The sequence below is a fragment of the Cupressus sempervirens genome, chromosome 7, assembly GCF_028749045.1.
Source record: "Cupressus sempervirens isolate cs-2001-9-10 chromosome 7, ASM2874904v1, whole genome shotgun sequence".
Classification (NCBI taxonomy): Eukaryota; Viridiplantae; Streptophyta; class Pinopsida; order Cupressales; family Cupressaceae; genus Cupressus; species Cupressus sempervirens.
This window is the reverse complement of record NC_143124.1, coordinates 338,595,741-338,601,730: the sequence shown is the minus strand read 5'-3', so window position 1 is coordinate 338,601,730 and position 5,990 is coordinate 338,595,741. Positions and strand designations below refer to the sequence as shown.

The following is a 5,990-nucleotide window of genomic DNA, read 5'->3' as shown; positions in this document are numbered from 1 at the left end:
AGGACACGCTAATCTTGCATATCATTGTAAAGGACATATGGTAATCACATCCTTCCCTAGATTTAAATCTTCGTAACGAAGTTTTAACAGAGTACTTTTATGTCGACGTATTTATTGAGTTGATTAATTTTTAAAGAAAAATGTCTTTGATGACTATTTTATTATGTGAAAAGATTATCTTGGTTTTATAATCTTTGACTATTAAGTCGGATAACATTTAAAAATACACGTTTATAATCTTTGACTATTAAATCGGATAACTATTCCCCAGTCGGAACAGTGTTGTAAATTGACACGAAAAGCAGAACGACGGCCATAGTAGACGGAGAATCTCTATAAATTCGGTCGTATTTCCCCTCAATATCATACATCAGCTAGATTGATTTCCAATTCTACGCTATACGAGGAGTTAGATTAAAATAAGAATGAAGATCCTATTCTTTATAATTTCATGCCTGCTTTTGTTTACAAATCATCATGACTTGCTCGGTCCAGTGGAGGCATTAGGTCAGTGTATATTTTTAAATATTTTAAATATTCCCCTTCAGATTTATTACCCTTGATAAACAATTGATGAGTTTCATATTCGTTTCTAACGTGTATACTGTTGGTGATGTGTGCAGAATATCCATATTCGTTTATGACATATGATGCTGAAAAGGCGGCTGCGAGAACGTATGATTACATTGTGGTTGGAGGAGGAACAGCAGGATGTCCTCTGGCTGCAACGCTGTCACAGAGTCATTCCGTTTTGGTGTTGGAGAGGGGAGACTCTCCCTATGGAAATCCCTACACTGCAGACAACAGAGTGTTTTTCAAGGTATTTGGCAACGCCAGCGATTATCCGTATGTCCTGGAGGGCTTTGTGACAGAGGATGGAGTGCAGACGGCGAGGGGGAGGGTTTTGGGAGGTGGAACGTCAGTCAATGCGGGGTTCTACAGCAGGGCAAGCCTTCAATTCATTCGAAAGATGGGTTGGGACGAGAAGCTTGTGAAAGAGTCATATGAATGGGTGGAGAGATTGAATGCCTTCAAACCTGACCACCTTTTTGTTTGGAGCTCTGCTGTCCGGGATGGCCTTCTGGAGGCTGGAGTGCTTCCTAACAATGGGTATACTCTTGATAATTTGGAGGGCACCAAGATTAGTGCTACCATTTTTGACAAGAATGGGACCAGACACACGGCTGCGGATCTTCTGCAGTACGCAAATCCAGACAACATTGTAGTTCTCCTGAATGCGACGGCCAGCAGAATCCTCTTTGATTCTTCTTCGGGTACGCCATATCCTTTTTATATCTATGTCCTTATTTCTGTTTGTGCTGCAAGCATAAATTGTATTCAAGTACAAATCTTTTTTATTTTGTTTTAATAATGTAAGTTTTCTATTCCATATAGAGTTTGATGGTCATGAGCTTGTGAATAATTTTCCAGGGAAGCTGAAGGCCAGCGGTGTGGAATTCATGAGTAGCAATAGTGGCAAGTCTCATCAAGTATCAACCAACAAGTCATCAGATATGAGCGAGGTTATTTTGTCCGCAGGAAGCATAGGCAGTCCCCAGCTTCTGTTATTAAGTGGAATAGGCCCATCAGAAGAACTAGAAAAGTTGAATATTACTGTTCGGTTAGATTCAAAACTAGTAGGGAAAGAGGTTCAAGACCCACCTCGTTCAACCGTTGTCATTGAATCCCCCAAACCACTGGAGTATGGGAACATACAGATCGTAGGTATTATAGACAATTCAAACGTATATATTGAGCCTACTAGCTATATCAAGGAAATAAATGCCACACATAACCAATATCTAGGGGCAATATTTAGTAAGGTGGCCTATCCCTTATCAAGGGGTGAGTTGTGGCTTACTAGCAAGGACCCTTTCGAGAGCCCTTCTGTGAGATATAACTATTTTTCTCATCCTTTAGATCTAAAAGAATGTATGCTTGCTGTGAGGACATTATCTTATGCATGACATCATCTATCCAAGAGTTTGCATTCAATATTAGTGGAAATTCAAAGACGCTTAAATTCAGTGGATCATCATTGCCACAAAATCCATCGGACGACGCTGCCCTCGCAAAGTTTTGCAAGGATACACTTTCATCAATATGGCATTATCATGGAGGATGTCAAGTTGACCTTGTTATTGATCAAAGGTATCGTGTAAAAGGGGTTGATAGTCTAAGGGTTGTTGACAACTCCATTTTCAAGGATAGCCCAGGGACAAATCCACAAGCCACTACTATGATGCTGGGAAGGTAGTTTTCTTCTTTCTTTCAATATAATTTATTTGTTGTAAAATCTTTAAACTTTTTCTTCTTCTTTGTTTTAATGATGTACTTGTATTTGGTTGTGTATGTAGGTACGTTGGAATTCAGGTCATCAAGGAATGCATGCAAACTAAAATTAAAAATTAAAATTTATCCAAAATAATGTGTTATATTCTATCTTTTATTATGTACAATCTTTAGAATAATACCATTTTTTGTGTAATCTTAGATTACATAACTAAATGATTATGTAATTGATAACTGTATGAAGGATTTATGATAATGAATATTTTAGCACTGTGATTAATTATCAATGTCCATCTTTAGTGGCAAGTTTGATTATTTTCAAGTTCTTTTGCCATATTCAATATTAAATTATTGTTAACCACATATATATCAAATTCACATTTATCAAATGTGTGGATAGATATCAATATTAATTAATTTATATTTAAATCCATCTTTTGTATTATACAATAAAAAAAATAGCTTGCTATTCAATTTATCAAATTTTAGTATAAACTATATTCAGTATAAATAAGAACTACCTGTAAAATTTACTATTTGTGAAACATATATTGATGGTTGATAAAAAAAAATTGATATTCTTCCAATAAAAGTAAAGATCACATATTTGAAATGAAAATTAAAGTTGATGTTGATTCTACTTAATATAATTATTACAGTTTCTAGTTTAAAACAAAAAAATATCAATCTTGTCTTTAATAATTAAATCTTATCATAAATAAACATCAATTTAAAATTTTAAAAAAAAGTACATTAAATAGGCTTTTCTCATCCGTATTAACTCAATAGAGATAGATAACAACAAACCTATCAAGAATACATAAGAATGTATTGATAAATACTATATAATCATCTTATGGATCCTACTATTTAGTTTATTACCACCTAATTTTGATCAAGTCTCTATTTTCCGAAGGTATAATATTTCTACTACACTTAGGATATAAATAGAACGTCTAAAGTTTGCATATATTTAAAGTAGAAATTTTATAAATTTATCTATCTTAAGATATGAATTTATTTATAGTTTTAACACCATAATTAACAAAACTATATGTGTGTGTATTTAGTATTCCTATTATTTTTCTTTAATACAATGTGTATACACCTCTATTTCATCTTTTTGTGTTTCTATTTGGTAATGTTGGGAGAGGGTTTTAACCCTCTACATGAAAATTATAAATGTAGCATATATGGATCTCTTATGGAATGAGATGACAAGGGAATTCAAATAACTAATCTAAGCATAGTAATAGATAATAACTAACATGATACAACCTTAAATTAACAATGTAGCATTGAACAAGAGACTTAAATTTGCGTAAATTCCAAAGATAAAACATGAGCCATCCAAGGAAGGGACTAAGCAACATCCAAGCCCAAGACATATAAACTAGCTTACAATTGAAACCAAATTTGGAAGAAGAGAAAAGAGATTTGAGCCTAGACAAAATCTTGGAGGAATCTTAAAAATATAAATTTCAATTATTTAGAAGGAATTATATGTTGGGGCCTTCTTATATTAAGAGAACATTATTAACCTTCCTTTAATTTACAATGAGAAAGGAAAGGAAAGGTAATATAAGGTAACGTCCTTTTATAGCCCATGATACTAGACATGTTTTTTTGGTTTGCATATGATGACAACAATATATGACTACAAACTAGGCACCTAAATTTTCTATAAACAAGAGGCACATTAGTGATATTTATAAGAAAAACACTTTAGGAAAAAAATATCATTTTTTTTGCATATTCAACATTATTTTAGGGAAAATGTTTTAATTTTATTGCCAATTATTTTTCAATGGTAAGAAAAATCTATAAAATCCTAGTGAATCTTTCAATTTTGAAAAAAACTATGGACAAAAGTACACATCCCTTACAACAATCATTCACTATTATTATTATATGAAACCTAATTGATTATCAAACTTCAATGTTCAATTTAGCCTAATTGTACTACTATGATTTCCCTCCAAATTATTCAATGGGGCTTGCAGACATCTCCCGCAAGAGGGGTTGAAAAGAAATCGACCTTATGGGATCCCAACTCAACTAACTTTTAATATTTTATTCATGGACCTTGATCTAATTTTTTTTCATTTAACATATAGAAACTTGTTGCCCCCTATCTAGTTGCAGGAAAGTTGAAGGCTACTAGTGTGGAATTCATTAGTACCAATACTGAAAGTATTATCAAGTATCAACAAACAAATTGTTCAATTTGAGTGAGGTTATTTTTTCAAAAGGAAGCATAGGTAGCCCTCAAATTTTTCTATTAAGTGGAATAGGACCATCAAAAGAATTAGAAATGTTGAATATTACACTCCTTAGATTCAAAACTAGTAGGAAAAGAGGTTCAAGATCCACCTTGTTCAACCATTCGCATTGAATACCTCAAACCACTAGAGTATGGGAACATATAGGTCCTAGGTATAATAGATAATTCAAACATTTAAATTGATCCTACAAGTTGTATCAAGAGGAAAAATGCCACACATATTGAATACTTAGGTGTAATATTTAGTAAGGTGGCTTATCCCTTATCAATATGTGAGTTGTGGCTTTATAGCAATGACCCTCTACATAGTCCTTCTATGAGATATAACTATTTTTCTCATCCTCCTAATCTAGAAGAATGTATTCTTGGTGTGAAGAATTTAGCTTATATCAACATGACATAATCTATCCAAGAGTTTTTTGTTAATGTTAGTGGAAACTCAAAGATGCTTCAATTCAATGGATCAACATTGCCACAAAATCCATCAAATAATTCTTCCTTGGTCAAGTTTTGCAAGGATACGTTAGCGTCAATATGACACTCTTATGGAGGGTGTCAAGCTGACCTTGTTATTGATCGAATGCATCACATGAATGAGGTTGATTGTCTAAGGGGTTTTTACAATTCTATATTCAAGGATAGTTCAGGGACAAATCTATAAGCAAATACTATAATTCTTGGAAGGTAGTTTTCTTTCTTCTTTTAACATAAGTTATTTTTCTTATACAAACATTAATATTTTTATCTAAAATGATGTACTTCTATTTTTGTGGTCTATGTAGTTACATGAGAATTCACATTCTTAAAGAATGTGTGCAAAACCAAAAAATACTACAATTAAAATTTATTTTAAAGTAATACGTTATATAATATCTAATATGAGTACATTGTATCAAATAATAGCAATTGTCATGTAATTTAAGATTAGATAAATAATTGATGATGTAATTCATAACAATAAAAAATTAGCATTGTGATTGATCAATGTTCATCATTATTAACACAGTTGATTATGTGATAAGTAGGAGATATTCACTATTCAACTATTGATAATAACTTATATATGAAATTAATGTGAATAAAATATCTCAATAGATATCAATATTAATTTATTTATATGTGTATCTATCTTTTGTATTATATAATAAAAGAATATTTATCCTTTTAATTTATCAAGTTTTAATATATACTCTTCCAATAAAATTGAAGAGCAAGAATTCAAAATTATATATTACCTAGTGCACAATAAAATTTATTGTAACTCTAATTAATATAATTATTACACTTTTTAGTTTGAAAATAAAAATCTTAATCCTGTCTTTACTAATTAAACCTTATCATAGATAAACATTAATAAAATAATATGTATAGAAAATAGATAAAATATGCTTTCTTGCATCCCTATTTTAATAGA

At 31.5% G+C, this 5,990-nt stretch overlaps 1 pseudogene across 1 annotated transcript; it reads left to right on the top strand.

Annotated features, from left to right (window-relative positions):
• Positions 1–419: 419 nt before the first annotated feature.
• Positions 420–2,579, top strand: LOC149546813 (protein HOTHEAD-like; annotated as a pseudogene). The gene is made up of 4 exons (XR_016353779.1): positions 420–507; positions 624–1,274; positions 1,432–2,253; positions 2,358–2,579. The product of XR_016353779.1 is annotated as a protein HOTHEAD-like (transcript).
• The last annotated feature ends 3,411 nt before the right edge of the window (positions 2,580–5,990 follow it).